The sequence below is a fragment of the Bubalus bubalis genome, chromosome 20 (assembly GCF_019923935.1).
Source record: "Bubalus bubalis isolate 160015118507 breed Murrah chromosome 20, NDDB_SH_1, whole genome shotgun sequence".
NCBI lineage: Eukaryota > Metazoa > Chordata > Mammalia > Artiodactyla > Bovidae > Bubalus > Bubalus bubalis.
Window position 1 is genome coordinate 48,139,541 of NC_059176.1, and position 18,804 is coordinate 48,158,344.

At 39.5% G+C, this 18,804-nt stretch overlaps 1 protein-coding gene across 4 annotated transcripts in view; it reads left to right on the forward strand.

Annotated features, from left to right (window-relative positions):
• The first annotated feature begins 509 nt into the window (after positions 1-509).
• Positions 510-18,804, forward strand: part of BLM (BLM RecQ like helicase) — a 92,029-nt gene continuing 73,734 nt past the window's right edge. For 2 of the 4 annotated variants that reach the window (XM_044933423.2, XM_006058271.4), the window contains exon 1: positions 511-690. The gene's annotated coding sequence lies outside the window, so the exon portion shown is untranslated. Of the gene's footprint in view, positions 691-8,444; positions 8,468-18,804 lie in introns of those variants that run through there. The other 2 variants (XM_044933425.2, XM_044933424.2) reach the window with 2 other exon arrangements.

Consider the following 18,804-nt stretch of genomic DNA (forward strand, 5'->3'; position numbering starts at 1 on the left):
AAATCTGGCATCAGAGGGCCTACAGTTCCGATGGAAAAAATCACTGGAACCTCAGCACGGGTTTTCACTCAGCTACTGCACATGTCCCTGCATGCATCTGAGTTTGACACCCTTTTCTCCATCAATGACAATTTCCAGTTGCTCACTTAGAACATACTGTGTGGGGTAGAGGCCAGCGTTACCAAGCAGGTGGAGAGGACAGGAGTCAAAGTCTCAGCGACAGAACCAAAAAGACCGGGGCGCAGAGCCTTGGCGGGGCCTATGGGAACTCAAAAATCTCAGGCTCCCCTTAAACGCGGGGGTTTTCAATTCAGCCACAGTCGGGTTCCAGGAGCCTTCCTCACTGACAGCCTTTTGCAACACACTTCTTAATTCACTAAAAACAAAGGACTCTGCCAAGGCCGGAAGCCCGGGGGATTAACTGTAGTCACCTGACCTCGAATTCCGGGCTTTGATTGGGCTTTGCGAATACGTGCCCCTCTCGGCCCTGTACGCGGATCCTGCCCCAGCAGCCCACGGGGCGGGGGACAGGTGCCACCGAGGGACAGTATTGGTCGGCTTCTTCGGGACGCAGCCAATCGGAATCTGTCGGCTTCCGGCGCGAAATGAGCTGGCGCGCGGCCCCGGGGCTGTGGCAGCGACGCGGGTAGTTTAGATCCTGGTTCCGCCCGCTTCCAGACTGTAGGAGAGGTGAGTTCCCGCACACGCCGACTTACGGGTTGTCCGCCTGGCCCAGCTCCGTTCCTGGCCATCTGGCCCAGGGATGGAGAGGGAGGCCTCTCCGGTTCCTCCCGTTGTCTCCCTCGGTTCGGCTAGGCCAGAGTCCGGAGTCCTCCAGTCCCGCGAGCGGCATGAGAGAAGATCCTCAGATGCGGAAACAGAGGCCCGGGGGCGGGGGCTAACTTTACCAGGCTGTCCCAGGGCGTCGGGGGCAGAGCCGGCCTAGCACCCACTATGTTCTTGTTCGTGTGCTCCAGTGCCTGCCCTGATGCCTGGCACAGAACAGTCACTGTCTAGATTCCTGGCACTACCCCGTTTCTCTACCGAGGGAAAACCAAAACATTGTACGTTTCTAAATGGCCTTCCACAATCATGAGCCAGGCAGAGGTGTTTTGAGTGTCTGCTGTGTACCACGTGCCCAGCACCCCTTTATCTTAATGTAACTTACCTCCAGCAAAAGGAAATGGTTAAGGGCACAGACTGTATCAGATTTCCTGAGTTCAGATGCCAGCCTCTGCACATACTAGGTCTGTGACTCTCCAACTTTTAAAGTACCTCAGTTTTCTTCTTATATGAAGGAGATGACCTATTTTACATCTTGGAGTTTTTGTTAGTATTGAACCGACTTAATGCTGTATATGCCAGTAAATGCTTCATAGAGTACTTACTACTTAGTAAGGGTTCTTTTATCACCACCCAGAGAACTAGGTAGGATTGTTCTCACTTTAGCCATTGAGACTAGAGCACAAACAAGTGTCTTTGTGAAAGGGCATTTGGTGATTAAATGCTAGAGATAGGATTTTAATTAAGAACTGCCAGACCCCAAAACACCTTGTACAACCTGGGGATTCTTCATGTACCCCTTACTTGCCCTTAGATTACTTGCGACTTTGGATGTCTAGTGGCCTGAAATGGAGCAGGTACCTGACAGCTTGGGCTTCCCGGTGGTAAAGAATCTTCCTGCCAATGCAGGAGACGTGGATTTGATCCCGAGGTTGGGAAGATCCCCTGGAGAAGGAAATGGCAACCCACTCCAGTATTCTTGCTTGGGAAATCCCATGGATGGAGGGGCTTAGCTTGGCAGGCTACAGTCCATGGGTTTGCAAAAGAGTCAGCCACAAGTTATGAAGAAAAACAACAGCCTGACAGCTCCTGGTGCTACCAACGTGGATAAATAGCACTCCTGTGCCCCTGTCAAGAGTAAGGAGCAATTTATGGAACTGATTCACTTTATCGTACAGCAGAAACTAACTCAACATTGTAAAGCAATTAGACTTCAATTAAAAAAAAAAGGTTAAGGGATATAGTGAGAGAGGCTAGGTGAGAGAGCCGAAATTGGAGAAGGGAGAGGCAGAGTATTCTGTGTGAAATAATAAGTAGAAACAAATTGAAACAACATTTAGTTAGCCAGGCTGCTAACTGTCAAAAAGTAACTTATAGTCTAGTAGGAGGAAAGGAAATTTCTGGATCTTGAATCATTTTCAGCATCAGTCCCCATGATAACCACCTTATGCATAATATTTCTCATCCTCCCAGCAACCGGGAGCTATTGCCTTCATTTTACTAATGAGGAAACCCAGGATTTAAAAATTGGAAAAAGACTAGTGTTAGATGTGCAGTAAAAGAACAATGTGCAGGGAAATTATACACATCCACTTTAGGATAGTCACAGTATCTGGAGAGGAAGATAGGGGAAGTGAATAGGATTTTAAATATATCTGAAATGTTTTATGCCTTTAAAAGAGAAATAGGATAGAGTTTGGACTTTCTTGGTGGCTTTGTGGTAAAGAATTCGCCTGCCAATACAGGAAATGCAGGTTTGATCTCTGGTTCTGGAATATTCCCCTGGAGATACCTACTCCAGTATTGCCTGGGAAATCTCATAGACAGAGGAGCTTGGCAGGCTTCTAAACAACAATAGGACAGAACTTAGAAATTCTTAAATTTGGTTGGTGGGTACATGGGAATTGTTCTGTTTTCTGTACTTTCCTGTATGTTTGAAATATTTAAAATAAAAAAGTTTTTAAAGGAAATATATAGTACAAAATTAAATATAAACACTATATTAAATATAGTAGTACTGGTTGGAGAAGGAAATGGCAACCCATTCCAATACTCTTGCCTGGAAAATCCCATGGATGGAGGATGGGGTCGCAAAGAGTTGGACACGACTGAGCGACTTCACTTTCACTTTCCTGCGACGAAAGTGCAGAGTCTTAACCACTGGACCAGCAGGGAATAGACCTGTTTGTCTTTCTCTCCAAGCAATAATTTATTATTTTTCTTGCATATGTTAGTAATGCCCTAATTTACTTCTAAGGTTAGGAGAGAGATCTTTGATGTAGATAGTAGGTATTTTGGAGAAGGCAATGGCAACCCACTCCAGTATTCTTGCCTGGAGAATCCCAGGGACGGCGGAGCCTGGTGGGCTGCCGTCTATGGGGTCCCACAGAGTCGAACACGACTGAAGCGACTTCGTATTAGCACTAGTTAACTATATATTTTAACATGTAATATTTTCCTTTGAGGTATAGTTGATTTACAGTATTGTATTTGTTTCAGGTATACAGCATAGCAATTCGGTATTTTTGCAGATTATACTCCATTAAATGTTATTGCAGGATAATGGTCGAAGTCCACCCATATTGCTGCAAATGGTGGAATTTCATTTTTTTTATGGCTGAGTATTATTTATTTGTGTGTGTGTGTATACACTGGAAAAGGCAATGGCACCCCACTCCAGTACTCTTGCCTGGAAAATCCCATGGGCAGAAGAGCCTGGTAGGCTGCAGTCCATGGGGTCGCTAAGAGTTGGACACGACTGAGCGACTTCACTTTCACTTTTCACTTTCATGCATTGGAGAAGGAAATGGCAACCCACTCCAGCGTTCTTGCCTGGAGAATCCCAGGGATGGGGGAGCCTGGTGGGCTGCCGTCTATGGGGTCGCACAGAGTTGGACACGACTGAAGTGACTTAGCCGTAGCCGTGTGTATACACCACATCTTTTTTATTCATTCATCTGCTGATGCATTACTTCGATGTTTTGGCTGTTGTAAATAGTGCTGCTATGAACATTGGGATGCATGTATCTTTTTGAATTAGTCTTTTCATTTTTTCTAGATATATGCCCAGAAGTGGAATTGCTGGATCATATGGTAGTTCAGTTTTTGAGGACCCTCCATATTGCTTTGCTTGCTGGCTGCACCATTCCCATCAATAGTATACAGGGGTTCTCTTTTCTCCACTTTCTCTCCTATATTTATTGTCTGTAGGCTTTTTGATGACAGCCGTTGGTGATGGACAGGGAGGCCTGGCGTGCTGCGATTCATGGGGTCGCAAAGAGTCAGACACGACTGAGCGAATGATCTGATCTGATCTGATCTGATTCTGACTGATATCTTGAGTCAGATATCACTGATATTATGAGGTGTTATCTCATTGTTTTGACTTGCATTTTCTCTCATAATTAGCAGTATTGAGCGTCTTTTCATGTACTTGTTAGCCATCTGTATGTCTTTGAAAAATGTCTGTTTAAGTCTTCTGCCCATTTTTTAATTGGGTTTTTTGTTTACTCAGCACCACTTGTTGAGGAGACTCTTCTCCCTTGTATATTGTTGCCTTCTTTATTATAGATTAATTGATCACAGGTATGTGGGTTTATTTCTGGGCCCTCTATCCTGGTGCACTGATCTATGTGTCTGTGCTTATGCCAGTACTGTGCTGTTTTGATTTCTGTGGCTTTGTAGTATAGTCAGAAGTCTGGAAGAGCAATACCTCCAGCTTTGTTCTTTTTTCTCACAATTGCTTTGGCAGTTTGGGGTCTTTTATGATTCTGTATGAATTTTAGAATTATTTGTTCTAATTCTGTGAAAAATTTCATGGAATTGCATTACAGCTGTATGTTACTTGGGTTGTATTTTGTATTTATTCCGTTTAAGAGAAGAAAGGATAGAAAAAGAGGTCCATGGGTAACTGCAGAGTATTTTGGGGAGCAAAATGCGAAAAGCCATTGTGGGTCTCCATTGCTTGTAGCCTGATACCTGAGGCCTTTGAACAGTCTCCTCTAACCCTTGCTAGTCCACACCAGTCTTTGCACAAATAGTGCATTGACTACTCTGCACAAGTTCCACCCTGTCTGAAAGGTTCCAGTTGTCCTTCAAGATCCAATTCAGTATTCTTTGGAAAGCTGCTCTATGATGTTCCTGAATTTTACCTTCATCTGGGAAGTCATAAGACTTGTAAGAAAAGACTTTATTGTAGGACTTACCCCATTCCATTATAATTATTTATTGGCATGGCTATTTCCTACTCGTCTAGAAGCTCATTGAGGGCAATAATTATGTCTTGCCTATCTCTGTCCTCTAGTGCTTCCTACAATCCCTGGCACAGAGTGAAAATACAAGTTAAAATCAGCTAGTGGAAGTTCTTGGCATTATGACATAGGGACTTTGTTCTTAAAGAATAGCAAGGAACTATTGAGTTTACTTTATCTAAAAAGTCCTATATCCTAATGAACCATGTTCTCAATATCAAGAAAAAAATTTTGCAGTCATAATCCGTCTTTCACTCACTTCAGCTGTTTTTATTTTCTCATGAAATTTAAATTTTAAAATTTCTAAATAACCTTTGTGTATTCATAATTTACTGTTTTTTCCCCCAGTTTTAAGTTATTCCACATAGCTTCTCAGGCTTTGTGGTTGTCATTTATCTTGTAAATTATCACAGTATTCCATTCTCCTTCTTGTTTTAATAGGTGTGAAATGTCTCATGGTATTAATTATTAGAAAAGTTGAACATTTTTCCATAAGATTATTTTGTATGTGTATATTCTGGTTAACTGTGTATTTATACTCCCTGATCATTTGTTCTTTGGAGCTTTATGTGTTTTTAATATTAATGCTTTATTTGTTATTTGTTGCTGTTTTTGCAAAAATGTGAAAGTAGATACATTTTTTAAGTACATTGTGTGTGTATATATACATATAAAGAATATAGAGTTGAACTTTATATTAAAATTATGTAAATGTAAAAAATAATGATAAAACTGTAATTACATGTAACTGTCACCCAGATGAAGAAATGTAACATTATCAGTACCCCCAGAAATGTGCTTCCCTCATCATAACGTCCTCCCTACACTGGAGATAACTATTTTCCTGTTTTTTATAATAATAATTTTCTTATTAACTTACCCATATATGCACGTATAAGTAATGCAGTTAATTCAGTTTTGCCTGGTTTTGAACTCAGTAAATGGCTTGATGGTTTGTTTCTACTTTGTCTTTCTTCTTTGATTCAATGTTACGTTTGTGAGACTCTTCCATATTGTAGATACAGGTTTTCCTTTTCTTCTTTAATTTTTTGGCCATGCCCTGTGGCATGGGGGATATTACTTCCCCCAGGGATAACTAATAGGAACCCTTTAACTCCAAAATGTCAGCTTCTCAGAATGAAAGCAAGTGTTAGTGCCCCACGTAGGCAGAAGGACCTTATTAGCTTAAGGGATCGCACCTGTGCCCTCTGCAGTGACAGCATTGAATCTTTACCATCGGCCCACCAGGGAAGGCGCAGATATAGGTTTTCTAATTTTTTAATGATTTATAATAAAAGCTTATTTTGTTGCCATAGAGTATTCTGTTGTCTGATTGTGCCTCAGTTTATCCACCCTGCTTTTGATGGCGTTTGGGCTGGTTTCAGATTTTGGCTATTAATGTTGCTCTGAATGTTCTTGTATATACTCCCTGCTGCACACGTTCTTTAGTTTGTATATAACTAAGAGTAGAAGCACTGGGTCTAAGGGTATGTTTAGGTTTTACTTTTTGATCTGAAGCCAAATGGTCTTCAAAAGTGATTGCACTCCTATGTGTATTAGACTTTTCATTACCCCACATCCTTTCTAATATTTGATACTGTGATTTTGTTTTTTGCCTGTCAAGTATGTGTATGTGTTTTCTTATGGTTTTAGTTCCTGGATTATTAATGAAGTTGAGCACCTTGTATTTATGGACTGTTTCCTCTTTTTTAAAGTGACTCTTCAAGTATTCTGTCTTTTCTGTGCAGTTGTCTTTTTCTTGTTTTGTAGGAGATATTTTTACATTCCACATAGTTTTTATTTGTTATACATATTGCTGATATCTTCTCATCTGTGGCTCTTAAAAGTGGATTTAATATAATTTTAGTCAATTATTTTTAAACATTTTTATTATGAAAAATTTTTTGACTTTTTATTTTGTCTTGGAGTATAGTTGATTAACAGTGTTGTGATAGTTTTAGTTGTTCAGTGAAGTGATTTAGTTATACACACACATGTATCTATTCTTTCTCAAATTCTTTCCCCATTTAGGTTGTTACATAACGTTGAGCAGAGTTCCCTGTGTTATACAGTTTGTCCTTGATGGTTATGCATTTTAAATATAGCAATATGTACAATCCCAAACTCTTAAGTTCCTCTCCTCCACCCTACTGTGAAATAATATACATTATATTTCATGGGGAAAAGTGCAGAAAACATCCATATAAACTGTGTTGTTGTTTAGTCACAAAGTCATGTCCAGCTCTTTTTGTGACCCCATGGACTGTAGCCCACCAGGCACTATCTATGGGATTTCCCAGGCAAAAATACTGGAGTAGGTTGCCATTTCCTTCTCTAGGGGATCTTAACAAACCAGGGATCGAACTCGCATCTCCTGCCATTAGCAGGCGTATTCTTTACTGCTGAGCCACCAGGGAAGCCCATAAGCTTTGTGGGAGTAGTGAACATAGTAGGCCTGAGAATTATCCTTAGAAAGACCTGCATGCAAGATTGGCCCCCTGATTGGTGTCTAGGAACTCTTGGAACCTTTTGGAACCTCTCTTAAGCTAATAAGGTCCTTTTGCCTACGTGGGGCACTAACACTTGCTTTCATTCTGAGAAGCTGACATTTTGGGGTTAAAGGGTTCCCATGTGACCAGCCCTAGATAAAGACCCTAACCATTGCATCTCTGGTGAGTTCCCTAGGGAAGAGCCATTGTGCACATGTAGTTACGCTTTCCTTGAGAGAGAGCATGCTGTCTAGGAGGGAGAGAGTATGTAAAGCCAGCATGGATTCCTAGAGACTGGCGTGTCTTTTCCCCTTGCTGATCTGATGGTGTGTCTTTACCGCCTGTTTTAATGAAAGTTAGCTGTGTATTGGGACTGTATGCCTGGGGGTCCTTCATCACTGAACATGAGGGAGTGGTCTCTGGGGACTCCACCAACAGCATGTTAATGACATGTATCAAAGCAAACACCTCTGTACCCATGTCCCAGGTTAGAACATTGCTAGCACCGTCAAAAGCCTCCTCTCTGCCCCAGTCTCATCCTCATCCCCAAAGAGAACAATTATCCTAACTTGTGTGCTGATCAGGACCTTGCTTGCTTGCTTGTGCTTGTTTCAGTCGTATCCAACTCTTTGCAACCCCCTCTACTGTATCCCACCAGCTCCTCTGTCCATGGGATTTCCCAGGCAAGAATACTGGAGTGAGTTGCCATTTCCTCCTCCAGGGGATCTTCCCAACCCAGGGATCTAACCTGAGTCTCCTGCATCGCAGGTGGATTCTTGACCACTGTGCCACCTGGGAAGCCCAATCAGGATCTTATTTTTCTTTATTTTCAGGTGTCAGGTCCTGAAAGTGCAAGTCGCTCAGTCATGTCTGACTCTGCAACCCTATGGACTGTAGCCTGCCAGGCTCCTCTGTCCATGGAATTCTCCAGGCCAGAATACTGAAGTGAGTTGGCATTCCCTTCTCCAGGAGATCTTCCCAACCCAGGGATCAAACCCAGGTCTCACATATCACAGGCAGATTCTTTACTGTCTGAGCCACCAAGCAAGTTATTTTAAACTAGTTGGCACACAGAAGATTCTTAATTAAAATGACAGTTCAGTTTTTCTTATCTTTATCTTTTTTGTTAGTGTTTTTTATATCTTGTTTGATAAATCTCTTGGTGATTATACAATTATTCTGAATTCTTTTCCAGAAACTTTATTGTTTTGCCCTTTACATTTAGAGCTGCAGTTCACTTGAAAATGATTTATGTGTGTGGAGTAAAGTAGTGTTTAAATTTCATTTCTTCTCATGTAGATATCCAGTGCCCGGCCCCATTTACTGAAAGACTCCTTCCCTAGCGTTCTGCAGCGCCACTTTTGTCATCAATTAAGTGTCTATGTATTGCCTTGCTTGTGGAGTCTTTAGTCTCTTTAGACCAGAGAAACTGATCTATTTGCCTATCCTTGCATCAGTATCTCACTGTTTTTAAAGTAGGTTTTTAGTAAGTCCTCATATGTCTGCTGGCACTAGTCTTCTGACCCTGTAGGTCTTCAAGAGTGTCTTGGCTATTTTTGGAATTTTGTATCACCATATAAATACTATACATTCATCTATTAAATTCCTTCAAGGGAAAAAAATAGAATTTTGATTAGAGTTGCATGAAGTTATACATCAGTTTGGGGAGAATGGGCATCTTGATAGTGTTGTTGTCTTCCAGTCATGACTATGATTCAAATATTTGTTTACTCCTTGTGGGCTTCCCAGGTAGCTCAAATGGTAAGGAATCTGCCTGCAATGCAGGAGACCTGGGTTTGACCCCTGGGTCGGGAAGAGTCCCTGGTGAAGGGCATGGCAACTCACTCCAGTATTCTTGCCTGGAGAATTCCATGGGGTCTCAAAGAGTCCTTTGATTACTCCTTAATTTCTCTTAATAATTATTTATAATTTTCTGAACAGAATCATAGACATAGTTTGGAAGATTTATTTTTTGGACTTTAAAATTTTTATGCCATTGTAAATGGTAAGCTTTCTGAAATGTTCTGTTTATTGGTGATATATAAAAATAGAATTAATTTTTGTATACTGACAGTCTGCCTAAACTCACTGCATTTGTTTTCTGCTGTAACAAGTAACCACAAATTCAGTGGCTTGAAACAACACAGATTTATTATCTTACAGTCTGTAGTCCCAAAGTTGAATGGGTCTCAGGCCAAAATCAAGGTATTGGTGTTCCCTGTGTTCCTTTCTGGAACCTCTAGGGAAGAATCTGTTTCCTTGCCCTTTACATCTTCTTGAGGCTTTCCCCCTCCATTAATCTGAAGGTCTCCTAGTCCTTCTGTATACACAGTTGTGTCATTTGTGAATGTTAATGTTCTTGCTTCTCTCCAGTCCTCCTGTACTGTTTGTTTACTGTTCTTGCTGTGCTGCTTTGGCTTAAACTTCCAGTGCACATCGTATGGAAGCAGTGAGAGTGGGCATCTCTGTAGTGTTCCTGATCTAAAAGGAAAAGCTTTCTAAATTTCATCCCACTGGATAGAGGCTTATTTATTTTTTAATTGTATATCCCCTCTAGGGTTAGGGAAGTTCCCTTTTATTCCTTCTTTGATAAGAGTTTTCATAAAGAATGGATCTCATTGTGAATGGATATTTATTTGATTTTACCATATGCTTATTCTGCAGCTCTTGAGAAAAATCATAAGATTCTTCTGCTTTAATAATTTGATTTATTAATGTTGCCAGCCATGCATTCCTGAAACAGTGCGGCTTGGTCATAATATATTTTATACATGACTAGATTTGGTTTGCTAACATATTGTTTGGGATTTTTTGTGGCTACATTCATGCATGAGAATTGACTTGTAATTTTTCTTGTTAACTGCCCTTGCAGAATTCTGTACCAAAATTATGCTAATTTCATAGAGTTGGGAGGTTCAGTCTTTCTGTACTTTTGAATCATTCTAAAATTTGGAATTTTAAGTAAAGTATTTTAAAATTAGAATATTTTATTGTCATAAATGCTTAGAAGAATTCACCAGCTCTTGGGTGTTGGTAGTATCTTTATGGGTAGATTTTTAACCACAGATATTTCTTTAATTGTAAGGCTGTAGGCTTTCTGTCTTTTTGAATGAGTTTTGATAACTATGTTTGTAAAGAAATTTGTCCCTTTCATCTAAATTTTAAATTTCACTGGCTCAAAGTTGTTCATAACAACCTCTTATTATATTTTAATGTCTATATTATATGTGATTGAGTTTCTTCTTTTAGTCCTGATACTGAGTTATGCATGCCTTTTCTCTTGTTTTTCATAAGTCTTTTCACAGAACAAACCTTGTTTACTGACTCTATTATTTGTTCATTATTTTGGCTCTTTATAATTTTCTTCTTTCTATGTTCATTGGACTTATTTTGTTTTTCATTTGTGAAGATGAAGAACATATGAGATAGAATAGTTAAGGCTGTGCATTTCCCTGTAATTGCATCTTTAGTTGCAGAGCACAAGTTTTTTATAGGTAAACTTTCATTATTGTATGCCCACTCTATTATCTTATTTGATGCATGCTTTTTTAATAAGTATATTCCTTTATTTCCAAACATAAGGATTTCCTGGATCTCTTTCCTCCTTTCTCTTTCTCTTTTTTTTTTACTTTGAAAAATTAAAGTAATTTTTATGGGAAAATTGTAGGATTAGTCCAGTAATAATGTATCTACTCAAGTGTGCATTTTATATTCATAAAAATAGTTCATGTTATCAACCTAAAAAATAAAATTGTTATTTTACTGGCAAAATGAACTTATTCAGGAATGGCAGAGGAATTGCAATTTAGGACATGCAAACTATAGCAAACCACAGGTAAGCCCGGAGAACATAGGAGAACAACCTTACTTCATATGGAAAAAGAAGTTGGAAAGGGATACTCTGAACCCAAGACCATTGGAGGAAAGCAAGAGTTCAGAGTGGCTGAGTTGCAGATCTCATCGACTGCGTTGTTGCTTAACAAGGAGAAAATCAGGTGATAAAGTAAGCTTCCTGCCCAGGAACGTAAAGCAAGCTATGAAAGAAGATACATGTGAGGAGAGCACCCCCTTCAAGACTTTGCAACTGTTTTCAGTGAAATTTCTCCCTTTTTTAATTTTTGCAATATGTTTGGTCACAAAGAAAACATTAGTATTTCCTCAAAAGTACAAATATTTTGAACTGTTCTTATCATTGTACAACAAAACTAGAAATTTAGAATTTTTTTTTTTTAAAAAGGCAAAGGCTCTTCATCTAGAAAATTAAAAACTTTCTATTAACGTACTGTCGGATAGAAGGGAAATACAGATAGAAATAAAGGATTCTTGAAAATTAATGAAATAAAAACAACAAATCAGATTCTGTAAGACACATATAATGAAGTGATGAAGGGGGGAATTTATAGCTTTAAAGCCATTATAAATGAAGGAAAGAAAATAGATGAGCTAAATTGCAAGCTTGGAAAGTTTAGAAAAAGGACAACAAAGTAAACCAAATGAAAGCACAAGAGACAAAAATATAATAAAGACAGAGACAGAAATGAATGAGTTAGAGAACTGGAAGACATGATTGATTAATCAATCAAAATCTTGTATCTTGAAAAATTTAGCAAACTAGCAAACTACTGCCTAACTTAAGAAAATAGATGGGGGAATTGGGCTTCCCCCGTGGTCCAGTGGTTAAGAATCTGCCTGCCAATGCAGGAGACACGGGTTTGATCCCTAGTCTGGGAAGATCCTACATGCCACAGAGCAACTAATCAGTGCGCCACAACTACTGAGCCCCAGCCCTGGAACTACTACTACATGCCTGGAGCCCATGCTCCTCAACAAGAGAAGCCACTGCAATGAGAAGCCCATGCACCGCAAGGAGGATAGCCTCTGTTCACCCCAACGCGAGAAAGCCCACCTGCTGCAACAAAGACCCAGTGCAGCCAAAATAAATCAAGATTTAAAAATTAAAGAAAATAGGGGGAAATTGCAAATACAAAATGACAAGTGGGGAAAAACTCACTGATGGAAAAGAGACTCTGGGAGTTGGTGATGGACAGGGAGGCCTGGCATGCTGCAATTCATGGGGTCACAAAGAGTCGGACATGACTGAGCGACTGAACTGAACGGAACTGAACTGATGAGATTAATTGGCATACCTCTAAACATATTTGAATATTTATATGAAATGGGTTCAGTTCAGATCAGATGCTCTGTCGTGTCTGACTATTTGCAACCCCATGGACTGCAGCACACCAGGCCTCCCTGTCCATCACCAGCTCCCGGAGTTTACTCAAACTCATGTCCATTGAGTTGGTGATGCCATCCAACCATCTCATTCTCTGTCGTCCCCTTCTTCTCCTGCCTTCAATATTTCCCATCATCAAGGTCTTTTCAGATGAGTCAGCTCTTCACATCAGGTGGCCAAAGTATTGGAGTTTCAACTTCAACATCAGTCTTTCCAATGAACACTCAGGACTCATCTTCTTTAGGATGGACTGGTTGGATCTCCTTGCAGTCCAAGGGACTCTCAAGAGTCTTTTCCAACACCACGGTTCAAAAGCATCAATTTTTCGGTGCTCAGCTTTCTTTATAGTCCAGCTCTCACATCCATACATGACTACTGGAAAAACCATAGCTTTGACTAGATGAACCTTTGTGGCAAAGTAATGTCTGTGCTTTTTAATATGCTGTCTAGGTTGGTCATAACTATTTTTCCAAGCAGTAAGCGTCTTTTAATTTCATAGCTGCAGTCACCATCTGAAATGGGTAGAGAAATAGAATTTGATAAAATGGATCCTCATAAAGATTACAAGTTAAATAGCTCAATTTCCATAGGATAAACAGAGTTTTGAAAGAACCATTTCATTGAAAACAAAAAGCATTAGGTCCAAATGGTTTCATAGGGAAAATTCTACTAAACTTCAAAAGTCTAGGTCACCACAATGCTAATAAATTGTTTCAGACCAATGAAGGGAAACTTCAAAAACATCTTATTAGGTGCTTCATATTACTGTTATTGATTTAGTCATCTCTCTCTTATGCTCGTGCTCAGTTGTGTCTGACACTTTGCAACCCCATGGACTGTAGGCTGCCAGGCTTCTCTGTCCATGGGATTTCCCAGGACAGAATACTGCCATTTCCTCCTCCAGGGGATCTTCCTGACCCAGGGATCGAACCCTCGTCTCCTGCATTGCAGGCAGATTCTTTTATCACTGAGCCACCAGGGAAGCCCCAAGTGTTATCAAACAGCTAGAGTGAAGTAAAATTCAGTCTTCTAGAGATGCTCCTTGAGTTTGCCTTTTTTGAAGCTGTTTTGTTGACCTATAATAAACTGCACACATTTGAGTTATGATTTGATCAGCTTTGATACATATATCATCACCACAATCGGGTTAGTGAACATACCCATCTCTCCCAAAAGTCTCTGCATGCCCTGGTGTCATGCCTCACTCCTGCTCCCTTTCCCCCAGTTCAGAATCTATATATATATAATCCATATATGAAACAATTAGAGCATCAACATAAATAATGACAGGATAGATTACAACCCACTGAATAAATGAAGAATCTTTACTGATAGAAAACAAATAGGGGAGACAGGAAAGTTCTTGATAGTGGAATGCCAACTACTAAATGGTAATGCCAACTGCTAAAGAATGGGATTAGAAAAACCTTCATTATATAACCATATTATTTCTTCAGGTATGAATCATCAATGGATATGAAAACAGTTTTTTTTTTCCTGGTTATCTTTTTATTGCTGATTTCTGGCTTAATTACAATTGGTTGGAAGCATGTCATTATTATGTCAGTCCTTTGAAATTTGTTGAGACTTGCTTTGTGATCCAGTACAGGGTTGGTTTTTATAAATGTCTGTTCTTGAAAAGTGTACATGGTGTAGTTATCAAGTTTGTGTTATTCAGATTTCTGGATTGTTACTGATTGTTTAGTTATTTGTTCTGTCATTTACAAAGCGCTAATTTTAAATCTATAATTACAGGCTTTTTTCTGTTTCTTGTCATTCTATCAGTTTTGCTGCATGTATTTTTGCAGTTATTTTATGAGCCATACCAATTTAAAGTAGTGAATCTTCCTGGTGAATTGAATTCTTTATCATTATATTCTTTATCTCTACTGAAGCTTTATGTCTTAAAATTTATTTTCTTTGATATGAATATAGCCATCAGCTTTTTTTGGTCAGTTTTTGTATATTTTTTCCATCTTCTTACTTTCAACCTTCCTGTACACCTAATTTTTTACATGTGACTCTAATAATCTGCAAGTATTAGATACCGTTTATTCAGATTGTAATCTTTTAATCAAGACAGTCTGTTTACATTATAATTTATAAATTTTTAGATTTAAATCTACTACCTTATTTTTTCTTTGTATTATTTTTCTCCTCTTTTATGTAGCTTTCTTACAGGTGAAAGTTTTTTTGTTTGTTTGTTTTTAATCATTTTTTCCCTTCTAGATTTTAAGTTACATACTCTGCTTTTGTTCTTTGGTAGTTACCCTAGAAAGTGCAAATGCATATTTATGCTCTCAAAGTTTTAAGCTTATCAACGCTTATTACACTCCTCACAGACAGTACAAGGGTCTTGGAACACATTCACTGTCTTTGCCTCCCTCATTTATGGGTTATCTATTGTTGGGTGTTTTACCTATTTTTTTAACCCCACTGGACACTGTTATTTTGTACAGTCAAGGTTTGCATAGGTTTAACCAAATGTCCGCCACTTTCTTTGTCCTTCAGTCTAGCTGTCATCCATCCAGGCTCACTTTTCTGCTTCATGAAAGTACATCCTTCAGAATTGCATCTAATGAGAGTCTGCTGGTGGTAAACTCTTGGTTTTTGATTGTCTGAAAATATCTTTATTTTGCCTTGACTATTTTTTAAAGATTTTTTTTTTTTTTTTAATGTGGACCATTTTTTTTTCAAGTCTGTATTGAGTTTGTTACAATATTGTTTCTGTTGTCTGTGTTCTAGTTTTTTGACCACCAGGCACATGGGATCTCAGCTTCCTGACGGGGGAGCAACCCTGTACCCCCTACATTGGAAGGCGAAGTTTTAACCACTGGACCACCAGGGAAGTCCCCTGTCTTGACTTTTAAATAACAACTTTGTTAGATATAACTCACACACCGTAACATTCAACCATTTTAAGTATAGAATTCTGAGGCTTTTAGTGTATCACCAGTGCAGCATTTGTCACACGGAATCTTAGAACAGCTTTGTCAGCCCAAAGAAAAACACCACACCCCTAGCCATCAAACCACAATCTAACCAGCACCCCTGCCCCAGGCAATCACTAATTACTCTATAGGTTTGCTTATTTTCGACATGTCATATAAATGGGGTCATACCATATGTTGTTCCTTGTGCCTGGCTTCTTTCTCTTAGCTTAGTAGTTCAAGGTTCATCATCATTGTAGCCTTTATCGGTACTACATTCCTTTGTATGACCAAGTAATATTCCATTATATGGTTACCCACATTTCCTTTATCCATTCATTCATCAGTTGATGGGCATTTGGGTTGTTTCTAGTTTGGGGCTATTATAAATAATGCCCCAATAAGCATTCAGATACAAGTATTTGTTCGAATACCTGTTTTCAGCTTTTTTGAGTGTATATCTAGCAGTGGAGTTGCCGGATCGTATGATAACTCAGTGTTTAACTTTTTGAGGAACTGCCAGACTGTTTTCTAAAGTAACTGCACCATTTTACATTCCCGCCAGCAGTGGATAAGGATTTCACTTCACATCCTCACCAATACTCTGTTTCTTTAATTATGAAAAGTGAAAGTGAAGTTGCTCAGTTGTGCTCCTCTGTCCTTGGGTTTTCCAGGCAAGAGTACTGGAGGGGGTTGCCAAATGGAGTGGGTTCCCTTTCCTTCTTTCATTATAGCCAGTTTAAAAAATAACAGCCTTATTGTGATGTAATTTACAATTCAATCTCAATTTTTGAACGATGTTTTTGCTGGGAAAAGAGTCCTTGCTTACTTTCAGCAGATTGAAAGATATTAATCAATCCACTGTTATTGTCGGAAGTATAAATTTATAATGTTGTGTTCTATTCCACTGTCTTATGATTTCCAATTTTACTGAAGAGAAATCTATCCAAAAGTCTATCCAAGTATTGTATGATTAGGGGAAGTCCCTGGCAGTCCAGTGGTTAGGACTCTATACTTTCAATGTCAGGGCCCAGGTTCAATCACTGGTTGCAGAACTAAAATCCCATAAGCTGCTTGGTATAGCCAAAAAAGAAAAGGGGGAAAAAAAACACCCCACAAATTTTGCAATTGATATATTTTGGTATGGATTTATTTTTATCTGTCTTGCTCGGAATATGTTTCCTTTCTTGAATCTGAAGATTTGTGTCATTCATTCTGGAAACGTTCCAGCTGTTATGTTTTCAAATATTCTGCCCCAGTTTCTCCTCTTTCTGGAGCTAGATTTATGTTAGACTTTCTTACTCTATCTTCCATGCCTTTTAACTTCTCATATTTTCCATCTGTTTTCTTTATCATTCTGTGTATGCATCTATTAAGTCAGAAACTATGAAGGATCTTAAGTTTTACCCTGTTTTTCAGCTCACAAGTTAGCCAGACACGTACAGAGATGCTTACACATGTACTGATGACACAGGACACCTGGGTGAGGGCTACAGGTGGTTTATTATAGCAATACCTTGCATCCGTTCCCTACACCCTAATTCCTACAAGGCGATGTGATAAGAGCTACATGATACCTGTGCATACAGTTGTGTGCATCCCAGGAAAGGAGCCCCAAAATTCAGAGACTGTGAGCACTTGAGGGTTTCTGGCATATCTTCCAGAGAGATTACTTTTTACCTTGAGATGTAGGTAAATCTCCCCTGGCTGAGAGAGGAAGGGACCTTGAGGTTTATTATCCTGAATGTAGGGAGACGTCTCCAGGGAGAGAAAAGAAAGGGCTTTATCTTTGCTACTGTGAGATATCTCTGGGGAGTGTGTGACCCCAAATTCCTCCAGAGGGATACAGCCACCAAGGCCATTTGCTACTTAACATGTCCTTTGCTCAGAAGGCTTGGACCATGCAGGAGTGTGAGAAATCCATGGAGACAAATCCTGGACACTTTCTTCTGGTTTTCCCCCCAGGTTACTAATTTCCTCTTCTTCAGCTCTGTGTTGTCTACTGAAACAGTGTACTGGTTCAAAATTGGGAAAGGAATACATCAAGGCTGTATATTGTCACCCTGCTTATCTAACTTATATACAGAGTGCATCATGCAAAGTGCTGGCTGGATGACTCACAAGCTGGAATCAAGATTGCTGGGAGAAATATCAATAACTTTAGATATGTAGATGATACCACTCTAGTGACAGAAAGCAAAGAGGAACTAAAGAGCCTCTTAATGAGGGTGAAAAGGAAAGTGAAAAAGCTGGCTTGAAACTCAGCATTCAGAAAACTAAGATCATGGCATCCGGTCCCATCGGTTCATGACGAATAGAAGGGGGAAAAGTGGAAGCAATGACAGATTATATTTTCTTGGGCTCCAAAATCATTGTGGACGGTGATTGCAGCCACAAATTTAAGCTGCTTGCTCCTTGGAAGGAAAGCTATGACAAACAGTGTATAGTCTGGTTTTTCTGGTAGTCATGTACAGATGTGAGAGCTGTACCATGAAGAAGAAGGCTGATCACTGAATAATCTGTACTTTTGAATTTGGTGCTGGAGAAGATTCTAGAGAGTCCCTTGGACTGCAAGAAGATCAAACCAGTCAATCCTAAAGGAAATCAACCCTGAATATTCATTGGAAAGACTGATGCTGAAGCTCCAGTACTTTGGCCACCTGATGCTAAGAGCTGACTCATTGCAGAAGACCCTGATGCTGGGAAGGATAGAAAGCAAAAGAAGGGTGTGGCAGAGGATGAAATAGTTAGATAACATCACTGACTCAGTGGACATGAATTTGAGCAAACTCTAGGAGACAGTGGAGGACAGAGGAGCCTGGTACACTGTATAGTCCATGGGGTTGCAGAGTTGGACACGACTGAGCACCTGAACAGTCTACTGTTCTACAAAGTCTATTTGTTGAATTCTGAATTTTGGCTATTGTAGCTTTCATTCCTAAAAGTTCTGTTGACAAGGTCAATCGAACAGTTGTGTTTACTGCAGATATTTTCAAGCTTGTCTTTTATTTTTGTAAACAAAGTTTAATAGCTTTATACTGCTATGTCTGATACTGTTTATTTCTGTTACAACTAGTTCTCATTCCTGGTGCCTTGTTTCCATTTTGTGCTTGACT